Here is a 13,439-nt window from a genome sequence, read left to right as displayed (position 1 = left end):
CATCTATCCACAGACACAGGCCTGAGTTCTTGTTCTGGGTGAAGGACTTTGCAGGAGATGTGTGACCGCTCCAGTGACCGAGTGTCCTTCTGCCCAGTTCCACAATCTGTTTTGTGACCACCCTCAACAGCCAATGCATCAACACCACAAAATTTGGGAGCTACGCCAATAGAAGCCATGCAATCATGCTGAGAACTAACCTTACAAAGAACAAGACTCGGTCGCCCGAGAAAGGGAGTGGTTTTGAACATCTCATGCCAGACCCTCTCCCCCTATTCAGACTTCAGAGAGAGAACTACCTACCTACAGGCCTTGCCTTAGTGCTTTTCCCCGAAGCAGTTCAAACAGCCCAGCCTGGACATGTATTTGAATCAGCATAAACAGAGTTCTCCAATTAATGGGGCAAAACAGCCTTGTGTCAGTCCTGGGAAACGATGGGCTGGAACAGCAAGGCTGATTCATCAGGCAGGTCACAACAAGGCCAATGCAAATTCTAAAATGTTTGTTTCACTCGAACTATGCTATGCACTGGCATAGTAAACACAACCTCAAAACGGTTACGTCAACTGCTGCAAACAACAATATAAACTTCAAAGTTCCCAGAGGTGGAAGTAAAAGAAAGATCAGCATAAACGTCAGAGCCAAGGATTTTAGGTAACGTTGAAAAGTAGGATTGAGTTTCAAACTTTAAAACGCAGGTATTGAAAATGTCAGTTTGTTGGTAACATGTTTCACTGAAAGAAAGATGCCTGACATACTGAATGTTGTATGTGCTTTATGTATTTATGAGCTGGGTTATGGTCTTTGTGGGAAGATAAGGCAGTTTGCATGGATGACACCTCTCTCTCTCTCTCTCTCTCTCTCTCTCTCTCTCTCTCTCTCCTTTCTTCTTCATTATAACGCACTGGGCAAAATAACTTTATTTTGTTTTACCTGGGATTCTGATTAAAGTTAACACAACTAATTGTGCAGGAACTGGACAGGGAATCCTTTTTATCAAAAAATAATACCGAACCTTCTTTGTTTTCGTTGGCGGTCTTACTTCTCTCTATCTGTTTGACAATTAAAGCTAGGATTTGGAACAAAATTCCCAGGAGAAATGTTATTTGTTATTTCTCTGGGGCTTGCATTAAAAAAAATGTTATTACAGTCCTTTATTTCAGGATTTTATTGTGGGGAATCCATATCTATCCAGTGCTTCTAAGGATTAGGAGGAAAGGTGTTTCCAAATGTCCTGATCTTATCTGTGCATCATCTGAATTATGCAAGGGCCCCACATTTATACATCAGGTTGGCTCTTCATTGGAGAATAGCTCGCATAAGGTTGTTGGTATTTCCTGCCCCTGTTAGGCCAAAATTACTGTAATAACAGCCTTTCTGGCTGGATTCAGGTACTTTGCTTCAAGCCCAGACCAGACTCAGGAAATGAAGAGGCATGTGTGAAAAGGAAAACTACTGGCGTGGAGGTTTGGGGGTGGGAAAGGGGAATTTCTCAATTTTTTCATGGCATCAAAATGGTCAGCATGGGTAAGTCATTAGGAGAGAAAGAAAGAACCGCTTTTAGTGGAAATTACCGCCGGTCAGATGCTCCACTGTAACTTCCGATACTGTGTAAATGGCCTGGGTAGAGCTGAGAGGCAGGAACCTTCCTCAGGCTAGGAGTTAGAACACCTAGTTTCTTTGAACGTATGTTGAAGGCTCATACAACTTGGCAAAGGTCTTCTCCAGGAAAAAGAATACAAATTAGAAATAAAAAATTAAGTATGATGGTGAATATCCATTTATAATGAGCAAAGAAATGCTAAGGATTACAAATGTTTAAAAGGCTGGCCAATGTCATTTATCTTACAAAGTCTGTAAAGGCAGCACAATATTTTTATTAGCCTGGCACACTTCTGTAATACTTTTCCCCAATTTTTTGGCTGCATACCCTTCAAAAGATAACAGTTTTGGAGTATTTTCTATAGAGGATGGGATGGTAAGTGAGTCTTAATATGCAAAAACTTGTTTCTCTTCCACTATTCAGACCCACCTACTTTCAGTGCCAGGTGCTATAGGACAACCTGTAACCCTAAAATCTTTGTGTGGAAGCCAGCAGAGTTGGGATGGGGTGTGTGTGTGTGTGTGTGTGTGTGCGCGCACACAGAGGGTTGGAGAGTGCATGCCCAAGCCAGTCCTACACTGGGAAGGCTTGCAATAGCTATTATACACATGAACCATTTCGGATCCCATACATGGATCTTATAAAACATTAACTATAGATATTCCCAACTCAACTTTTCCTTAGCTGGATCCTAAAAATGATCAAGGCCACCCAACATGAAGAGAAATGCAATGGAGGGGAAATTGGAGTAGAAAGAGATAGCAGTATTTACCGATTGTGCTTTAATCACCACTTGTGATTAAAATGTCTCACTCTTACAAGTTTTATAGCCACTATAACCGTGCGAACAAATTGGTGGGCCTCTTTCCCGTCCGGGATATTGGAAGAAGCCCATGCAAGAGGAGAGTCCTGACATTTATCTTCATTAGTTTTGCAGTAAATCTCCCTGTGGTCCTATGTGAATGTGAGCAAACGATTTAACTCTGTGACCTCAGTGTCTACATTTGTCTATTTCACTGGATCCCGGTGAGGACCAAATAAGATAAGTGCATATAATAGCTTCAAAAGAACAGACTCACCATTTTTGTAGGTCACTCAGTACGAGCTTTATGCTTGGGGAATATAGTTTACTGTCAAATGGATGAGTGGTTTGAACATTTCAGTATCTGGAACAGTAACTCCTATTCCGAAGGTGCACTTTAACTCTTTCCAAGTAATTATCCACTCTCAGCACCCCGGAAGCAGCAGTGGAAACTAAAAGTTTGGTGGAGCTGGTACAGAGAGGATCTGAAGATTTTGAAATTTGTTTCCAGTCTTATTAGGTAGCCTGTCGATTGGTTGGTGCTGGTCTTTTAGATGCATCTTGGGTGTATGGTGTTGTGTGTGTGTGTGTGTGTGTGTGTGTGTGCAGGAAAGCTTCCAGAGTCTGAGGGGTTTCCCTCAGAGAGAGAGAGAGAGAGAGAGAGAGAGAGAATTTCATTCTAGCAGGACTGAGTGAATTCAAAATGGGGCCTTACTGCTGGCGGATAAGGTAGGGAGGAAGGCGAATGATGAAAAGTTGGCTCACGCACACGTGCGCACACACGCACACACACACACTTTTATTTTCCTGTTTGGTCCACACAATGAAGTTGATCCTATCTCTTACCCTTACCCTTTCTCTGAACCCATCTACTTGGTGCTTTATAAATAAATCACTGTCCGTCATCAGCCATACACCTTGTATCTTTGGCCACTTTTCAGGATATGTACTTCACCTTCCGGACCTAGCTGAAACTTTGCTTTCCCCTCAAGGCACTGATTCTTGTGCATCCCTCTCGCATGGGGCAGTTTCTTTCATGGGCCCCGGGGCCTGAAAATGCAGTAGCATCTTCTTGATCCTTGTTGCGAGTTCCAGATCATTTCTCCCTAATCTCAAGACTTTGTTCTTCTTTCCTCCAACCCTTCTCCTTTGTTGTCAGCCTCCTACTTTGTCTATCCGACTACAGTGTAGGCTGCATATGAGTAGATGGTGTCCCTTATCCCCAGTACCTGAGGTGTGCCAGGCACCTAACAGGCTTTCAATCAGTATTTGTTGAAGGAAAGAAGAGAACCAAAGAATAAAAGAAAGCGAGGAAGCATCTCCCTGTGATGTACCTCCACTCAAATTTGCAGCCTTCTTGGATCAGACACGTTAATTAACCTAACACAGATCATGCCCGCTCTCATCTCCGTGTCTGTGTTTCTGTGTTCTGTGTTCTGCATAATATAATACGTCAGACCCTGTCCCTCAGTTTTCTTGTAATTTTCTCTTTTAAGGCAGCTCGTATCTGATGCCCTTGATGGAGCTTGTACCGGCTGTTGAAGTCAAGCCAACTCTTCCTTTCAGCTCTTATTACACTCGGAGCTAAATACTTCTATACAGTACTTGCCATAGGTTTTGAAAATAACCGTACTTTGAATGCGAGAGGAGAGGTGGTTTTGTTTCTTCGAGGAACGCAAATCTCCCTTTAGGGCAGACCCCATTCCTTATTCTTCTTTTATAGCCCTCCCCGTGCCTAACCTTGTGCCGGATACACGGCTTAGTAAAGACACATTCGTCATACGGCAATTGAAAGCAAAATGTTGAATTTATTTTTTACTTTTAATTTTCAGGTAGACTATGTATGTAAACATGTACACACATGAAAGGAATTGGCATAAAAAGACATAAAAAAAAAAAAGAATACTGGAAGCATCTTCACTGTTGTAGAAAAGTTGCAGAAGCTCAGTGAATTCTGACCCAGTCTATGTAACATTTGGGGATAAAGGGCTTCCTATATGTGATGCATGTGATGCAGTCCTGGTCCTGAGGACCAGAGGCCCTGCCCTCCCTTGAGCATGTTCTCATAGCTATGGCAGCCTGCAGTGACCTACTTCACAGCAGGCTGGGCCACGGTCAAGCTCTGGCCATCTTAGGGCAGCGCAAGGAGGGAGAGTCACTTTCTGTTTCATAAGCTGAACGACATTGAATGAAATTCCAGTATTTGAGGGCTGGGCACATAGGAATTAGGAGGATGGAGACTGAAGAGCAATTATAGTTCTGGTTAAAGGACTGAAGAAAGAATCCAGAGTATCTGGGCCATCCCTTCCTACAAGGACTGTGCTTTCTCTGAAATGACTGGTCATAAGTAACACCCATGAGACCTTCCAGTTATGAAGAATTGGCCATTGATAATGTTCCCTTTCGCTTGATTTTTAGGCCAGAGAGAAGGGGAAAACTGAGAGTTCAATTCTGCTGTCCTCCAGAAGTTTTTTGGCGAAGGATTATCTATCAAAACTGTTCTAGCCTCTTATTTCCTTCATAATCCCAAGCAAATGCTGTGAGAAGAAAGGAGTAGTGCCATTGCCGAGCTGACATGGGAGACTGCAGAATTTCACTCCCAAATCTATTTACCCATTACACACCTGTATTCTGTGCCACGTACTCTTTCATTCTTGTGAAAAACATTTCACATTCACACGTTCCAATAAAACTGAAATAAGCCACGTTCAAATGCCAGATAATGTAACAAAGCCGTTGTGAGCAGGGATTGTCTCTAAAACTCTCTTTAGAATATACATTTTTAACATTTTAAAGGAGACCTGCAGAAAGCTGGCATACCGGTTGGAAGGAAATTTGTACGATAGATTTTCTCGAATCAATTTTTTTTTTTCCTCACCACTGCTTTTAGCCTTGTCTACAATATTCCCAAAGGCAATGGTCTCTGAGCTCCTGCCAACATCCTTGCATTAATCTGCTGTAACAAAGTACCACAAACTGGGCGGCTTCAACAAGAGAGATTGGTTGTCTCACAGTTCTGGAGGCCGGAAGTCGGAGATCAAGGTGTTGGTAGAGTTGGATCCTCTGAGGGCCGTGAGGGAGAATCTGTCCCATCCTTTTCTTGAGCTTCTAGTGCTTTGCTGATACATCACCTGATCTCTTTTTCACTTGACATTTTCCCAAAGTTTGTATCTGCCTTTATGTCCAAATTTCCCCATTATATAAAGCCACAAGTCATATTGGATTAGCGCCCACTCGAAGGACCTCATCTTAACTTGTTTAAATCTACAAAGACCCTGTTTCCAAATGAGGCACATTCTGAGGTACTGGGGATTAGGACTTCAATACATCTTTTATTTGGGGGGGGGCAAACTTCAGCCCTTAAAAATCTTTGTTTATTCCTAACTAAAAATTGCATTGAAAGGCAGGCAATGACTCTCACAGCTGTGGGTCGTGGTGTGTGTAATCCTTGAGATGCCTAGGTATTTTAGTAAGATTGATGATGTCGGTTTTCTAGAAAGAAAAAGGTTGAGACGACTACAAATGTGGCCCCCAAGTTCAAATGGCTGCTGCAGGAGCGAGTATTGTTGGAGTAGAAGCTGAAGTGCACCTGGGATTCTTTGGCCAATACATGTGAGAGCAAACGTCCCTTTATGCACCGTGTGGGTTTCCTCCCATTCTATTACCCAGTAGGGGTGAAAAGCAAAGGAAGAGCAAAATTAAGGGAGGAAAAAGAATTCTAAGAAATCTTTGCTTGATATACTTGACATCTTAAGAGCTTTTCAAACTTTTACCACCAGGTGATTGTTGATCATAAATATGCAGAGCATTTACCAGTAACAACACGCACAGCATACAAAGGACTCTTTGTTTGGCTTCTTTGGAATCTGCCCTTGATTAGTTGCTCATCACTTATCCCTGCCTCCGGCATAGTGGATGATCAGCCTCCCTCCAGATGACTCAACTAATAACAAGCAGCATGCTGGGCACTGTCGGGTGACTCACAGATGGAGCTGAAGACCAATCCAGAATGCTGTTCCTCACGTGCATACCGGATAACCCAGCACTGGCGATTCAGGTGCCAGGCAGACCCCGGAGGTTCACTGGAAAATTCTGCCCACTTTGTGGTGTGCTTGGAAACTCCTGGAATAAAATGGTAAGGGGAAAAAAAAATCACCATAAATCCGCTCCCCAAGGGTAACTTATTTAGTTAGAGTGAAAGAGCGAGTAACTCTTAGCACCATTTGTGGTAGATATAAAGACACTCAGAAATAGAGGGACTGACGTCTCTTGGTGATGGCTGGGTAAACAGAGCAACATCCCTTTATGCTTGGGTATCTATTCTCTCTTTTTTAAATCACTGGGATGTGGTGAGCAGCCCTTTTATCTTGTTTTTCTTTATTTAATTAATAAGTTAAGAGCGGCCAGATCTTACAATCTACATATTTTAAAACTAGCCTATTACTATTCTAAAATCGTCTCTGTTTGTGTCCTAGGTATGACTACACATTTGATCGGAGGGGTCAATAAAGATGTACATAAGATAGGGCATCCCTACTCCATAAGCTATCTTTTTTCCTTTCCTTTTCTTTCCTTTCCTTTCCTTTCCCCTCCTTTCCTTTCCCCTTCCCTTCCCTTCCCCTCCCCTCCCTCCCCTCCCCTCCCCTCTCCTCTCTTCTCTCTCTTCTCTTCTCTTCTTTTCTTTTCTCTTTTTCAGTTCTAAAGCAGGGGAGTTGATCATACAGTGTCTAGAGTCAGACTGCCTGGTTTATTAGAATTTTAGCTTTAGCCCGACTTTGGGCGAGTTATTTCATCTTTCTGTGCCTTATCTCTCTGTCTCTGTCTCTCTCTCTCCAAACCTACTGCCTTCAGACCAGGTGTGTACCAAAGGAGGCGGTCTTCCTCCAGTCCTGCCGGGGACCCTTGGGTGGCTTTCACAGACCCCATTCTACTCCTTCCCTCTCCATTATGAAAAGCAGCCTTCTCTGTTTATGGAACACAACTTGCCCCCTGTCTAGGTCTCTACTTCACAGATAACTGCTTCCATTATGAACACTTTCTTCACCACCACTCTTTGTTTTCTCACCTCTCCGATCTCTTCTGCAGCTGAGTCCTACACTTCCTCTGCAGTCCCTGGTCCGAATTGAGAACCTTCCCATGCCAGGTGAAACATTGCGTCAAATCGCATACTTCACAAGTCGGCGATCCACAAATACTTTTATTAGCTTCCTTGTGTGCAAGCCTCCAGAAGCTGTATGTCATTTTTCCTCCGTGAAACCGACATTCAACTCAACCGTAAGAACGACGACAGCAACAATAATAATCGTTTCCATGAAGTTAACCTGGTTAGTGTGTAGGTACAGGTTTTTCACACGCAAATCACGAAATAGATCCAAGGATAAAGGTAAGGATCCAAACATTAACAACACCAGATATTGCTATGCCTTCCTGTCATACAGCCCAGGACGCTGACGGGGAGCGCTGGATGGGGGGTACGTGGGGAGTTGGAGCAGAGAGAGGAACTCACAGCTGTGATGGGAGGGCCTCGTAGGTATCCCTCAGTTCAAGATGCTGGCTTTCTTACTGTTTCCTTTAGAGACTTAAGCTGGGCTCTAAGGCCTCAGAATCTGATGTAAATGTGAATGTACATGTAATGTAAGTGTAAATGTTAATAACAAGGTCCCGACTAAAAGAATACTATTTATTTTCGGGAGACCATTGTCAGATGTAACTGATGCTATAGTCATTGTCCTTATGCTGAAAACACCCAACAGGGTCCCTCTACTCATGTCCCACCTCTGGGGTCTGAGGACCATCTACTAATTCAGAGGCACCTGGTGTGTGTCTTCAAAATGCAGATTCAAATTCAACAGGTAATTTTGATGGACCCTAGAGTCTGAGAGCTACCGCCTTCCGGGCTTCGGGCCTCAGTAGGGTCCGTTTCGCATATGGCTGCACTACACAGTGAAGCTTGAGTTGCTCAAGAAAATGCCGGAACGATGAGACGTTAGACACGTATCGCAAGCATTCGTTTTAACCTTCAGATCTCCTACCGTTTCTTAAAATCAATGTTGATAGTCGTGGTGACAAATAAAATCAACTTCAGAAGGAATTCCCTGTAAATATAAAATATAGGTAACTCCTCACTCAATCCTTTGGGCTCCATTCAGTCCTTTCCTGGAAAAAGATGAGGACATCATTTGGGATCATAGCCCTGCTGGCCAGAGGGGAGCTTCCGAAAGCGGAGTCATCCTACGTTAAGGGAAGGCCTTAGTCACTTCACTAGAAGTGTTCCAATTCCTGCTGTGTAATTGAGCTCTGTGAACAATGGAAGGAGGACACCAGATTAAAGAATATTGTCTTCTTGATGCAGAAGACTTCACTTATCTCTTTAAAGAATTTACTCACGCAGGGCTGAGGGATGGCCTGCTTCTTCCCTGTGAATCAGTGGAGGGTTTCACTGGGAACAGAGACCCAGATACCCCTGCGCCCCCAGGCGTGTGGATGGGGAAGGAGGGCAGCCTGGCTCCTGGGACCACCTTGGGTCAGGGGTCCCCTCTGCTTTCCTGTCATCAAGTCATTAGGAAAGAGATCCCAAGAGCTCCCTTGGAACTATGAACCGGTGTTTTACAGCATACAGTCTGCACAAATAAAACCCTTTCTCTCTTTCTGTCTTCCCAAATAGCATTTTGAAGACTTGGACATCTAGGAATTTATTTGAAGGGCTTAGGATAGAGGTCAGGTTAGCTAATTAAGAGACTAATTTGTTTTTTTTTTTTTTTTTTTTTTTTTTCTGTTTTCCACCTCTTCAATTTGCATCTCGGGCTATAGCTCGGTCGTTTTCATCCCTTGCAGTGTATTAGAGTCGTCCATGGAGCTTTGAGAAATTCCAACACCCTGGTCCCATTACTGGAGAGAGCCTGATTCAGTTGGTCTTGGGTAGGCCTTTAGCATCACTTTCAAAGCCCAGCGTCACGGGTTTCAAAGCTTCCAGCTGATTCTCAGTGTAGCCAAAGTTGAGAGTCACTGCTAGTTTTATGACATGACATTTACAAAAAGCCAGTGGTATTAAAACCAACTACCACCAATGACAACAAAACTTCCGATTCGACAGATCCTAACATTTCAGTGGTTGAGGGAGGCATTGTTCTTGGTTTGAGATTTTTCTGGGAATTTGACCACATTTCGCATTTAAATGCCCGGGCCAGAGTCCCAGGACTCAACACTCTAAAAAGACAGAGAGAAGATTTTCCATCACGCAGTGGTGATGCAGTAACAGCAATACCCAAATTCATATTTGTGTCCGGTTTGAAGGCAGAATGCAGCCAGATACTCAGAGCATACAATTGCTGGTGAAAGCTTGTTTTTTTCAATCTGTCCGTAAAATTTCTAACCTCAAAGCTTTAGAGAATTTAGTCTCTGGAAAGTCCAAGGAGTGTAACAAAATCGGCTGTGATGTTTTTGCGGTTAGGTTGCACTTGATCGATTGTGGGGACTTTCATCTGGAGCCAGTCTGTGCCACAGAGCCAGGTGAAGCATTCGTATGTAGCCACAGATGCTTATCTCTCCTTGTAACATCTATGAGAGCAACAGCAGACAAGGATGAGGCTGGTTTGGCTTCTGAGGACGGGGACCGCCTGAGACAATAATTCCATCGGGTGCAGTTTGATTTCGGGGGTGCGGGGGTTGGACACCTGTCCAGACAGCTGAGAGGGGGCAGTGATATGTCTTTTCTGTCTAATGTGGCATCAGCCAGTTGGATGGGATGAGTTTTATGAGTTGAATTCCTGCCTTCTGATGGTGGTGAAAGATAAATAAAAAAATTAGGAGAGCTACATAGCGAATACCTCGGAGAGACTGAGGAACACACATATGTAAACCTTCTTCTGAAAGGCAAGGGGGCAAGAAGAAAAGTCAGTATTTTAATTTTTTTTTTCTTTTTCAACGTTTATTTATTTTTGGGACAGAGAGAGACAGAGCATGAACGGGGGAGGGGCAGAGAGAAAGGGAGACACAGAATCGGAAACAGGCTCCAGGCTCTGAGCCATCAGCCCAGAGCCCGACGCGGGGCTCGAACTCACGGACCGCGAGATCGTGACCTGGTTGAAGTCGGACGCTTAACCGACTGCGCCACCCAGGCGCCCCAATAGTCAGGATTTTAAATTAAAGTGCATTCATTGAGATGGCGTCCGTAGCTAGTCTCTGCCCCTATGTTGGATGGAAGGTACTTATATTTGCAGCTACAACCACTCACAACTCCATCCTTACCTTGAAAGCTGGAAGGGTGGGGGGTGGGGAGGGGGTGCAGGGATCCACTATAGTCGTTGCTGACATTCATTCAATGCCAAAGTCATAGAGGGAAGTAATTCGATTTAATGGGAATGGAGTTTTAGAATGAAAATGCGTGGGATTTGATTACCTTAATTGAATTAAACTTATCCTTCAGATTATCTCATTTAAATTGCCTGTGTTTCCATGTATGTTTTGAATCTTTGGTTTTTACCACATAGGCAACATTTTCTTCGCAGGAAATGCAAAGATCCGTTTGCCTCTCCTTCAAGGCCCTGCTCAGATCCTCCCTGGGAGCCAGGGTCAAGTGACCCAGGCTATTGCAAAAGCGGTCTCTTCCTTCTGCCCCAGGGGGAGTTGGGTCATAGAATGTGAGCGCCAGAGGGGCTTGAAAAGCTCACAGCACCGTCCTGGCGCTCCCTCTACCCACAGCGTGTGAAGGCTCGGCTTTCTGAGCCTCTGGTTGTCTGGGTAGCCGTGGGACCCAGGCTGACTTTTGTAGTCTCTCAAGGGCACCCAACACCCCTAAGGGCAAAAACCACGGGGGCTTTGACAACACATCGGGTGAGGACAAAACGTCCATTTCCAGAACGAAAATCAGTCTTGCACAGTCATACAACGTACTTGATCCCAGTTACGAGAAACAGATTAATGAAGCCAACCAGGTAGACCTCATGATTAGCTAGACAGGCTGAATGCCTCCTGACCTACATCTGAGCGCCCCTTTGCTTTTCTCTCCATGGAAAGTAGGATTCCCGGCAGAGCAGCCTGTGCTGGAAAGGAAATCGAGAGAGGAAGGGAGGGAGCGGTGCTGGTTGCGGCCCCATGAGAGGGTGAAGTAGGCAGTAGTCATTCTATAATCTCTCACTCCTTTGCTCTCCCCGAAGCAGGAATATCTGATGTCATGAAGCAATGCGTCCGTGATCCACTAAGATGAACACATTTCCGTTGCAGGAGGGAATCAGGCTTTCTCGTTTCTCTGAACACCCGGTCCCAGGGAAGTCTGAAATTGCTGTCCTCAAGCCCTCTCCTCGCCTCTTATTCCTTTGAGGTTTACAGAAAATCTGTGCTACAGTTAATAATAGATAGATCTATTGTTACCTTTCAGTAAGAAGAGCAATATTATTTGGAAATATGTTTTTGTATCAGTTTAAAAACACACGCGCAGGCGTCACCATTGATGCTTTGTAGCATAATCGTCTGCCCCTCCATTCTTTTCTTTTCCCAGTAACTTGTGTACATATATGAGCTATTAAAGAATGGTTACTTATTCACTCTCAGTAGAACAGGCAAGGCAGCAACACAGTCAGTGACCAACTCAATAGGCATTTATTGGGCAATCACTTCCTTTAAGGCACTGAGCCCAGGTACTATGGTTAATACAAAAATGCATAAGGCCTTGACCACTCCTCCCAGGGGCTTCTGGTCCAGTAAAGGAGAGTAAGCCACAGATGCAAACAACCCATGCGGAATAGAAAGTGGCAAATGCGAAATACAAGGAACGTGCTGCGGGACTTCTGAGCACAGTCAGACCACGTCTGAGGGTGTTCTGCGGAGCGGATGCTTTCTGCCCTGGGCTCCAGAGGAGCTGAGGGTTTGGGCAAGTAATGGTGGGCGGGTAGAGATGGGCTACCCCAGGCAGTGGGAGTCGTGCGAGCAAGCAGATGGCCCTGGAAAGTGCTGATCGGTGTCTGGACCCGTAAACTACTGTTTGGTTGTGATGTCGATCGAGCGCACCTCTGATGGTGGTGAGACGTAAGTTCTCCCAGCACGAGGTCCCCAGAGTACTTTGGTGTCAAGCTAAGACATTTGAACTTTACCTGCTTAGACGCCTACGTTCAGAGAGATACTGATCCAAGTCTTCCCAGGGCAGGGAATACCCTGGCAGCCTCTGCCCTTCCCAGGTAGGACCTGGGGTGCCTGTGGGGAGCTCCACCTGGCTGCCCTGACTCACAGTCTGCCCTTGAACTTCTATCCCAACAATGCTCTCCTCTCCCTTCCAGCAGCCATGTGAACATACACTGGTCTAGTTGCCCCCATGGGCCTGCAGCTCTGCCCTCAACCCCAGTCCACTGGAATGTGACCCTAACGTCGGTCTAGATCTTACTGGGGGAAAGCTTCTTGTCCCCTTCTCCTATCACCCAGCTGCTGGCCAAGACTCAAGAGTAGGAGGTAGGTGTGGGAGTCAAAGCCAGTGCTTCTGGTTCTTTCCATTCTACCACATCTGCTTCCCATAGTTTACTCTCCTAGGGAGGTACTTGCCATATTGTATGTACAGGCCTCCAAGAGGGGGAAGGAAAATTTCATCTTAGTTAGCGCTTCTCAAAATTTGCCTTTTGCTTGAGTCATCTAAATAGCCATGCTAGAAGAAATCTCACTTGAAAGATGCTTCTGAGGCACTTGTTTACGAATATTCTTCTGAATAAATAAATACATTGAGCAATAAACATATTAGAGGGACATTCTGAAAACGAATCACTCAGCGTGATGCCACCAACCTTGCTTGATTGACTTCTGGAATGATCTGCGGTCCGAGAGCTGTGCTTCGCTCTTATTCGTGGAAACACAGATGCAGACGCTTGTGTGAACGAACCTTCCATGTCCTCGTTGTTCACTATGCAGAGAGAGCACAGTAAGACTTCCTCCTCCCCAGAGATTGCAGCATAAAGCCCTTCCCTTGATCATGAGCAGAAATAAATGGCCTCCCCCCGCCCCCCCCCAGGGGTGCCTGGGTGGTTCAGTTGGTTAAGTGGCCAACTCTTGATT

Source organism: Herpailurus yagouaroundi, unplaced genomic scaffold (genome assembly GCF_014898765.1).
Source record: "Herpailurus yagouaroundi ecotype Mexico unplaced genomic scaffold, PumYag 198, whole genome shotgun sequence".
NCBI classification, from domain to species: domain Eukaryota; kingdom Metazoa; phylum Chordata; class Mammalia; order Carnivora; family Felidae; genus Herpailurus; species Herpailurus yagouaroundi.
This window is presented reverse-complemented; position numbering follows the sequence as displayed.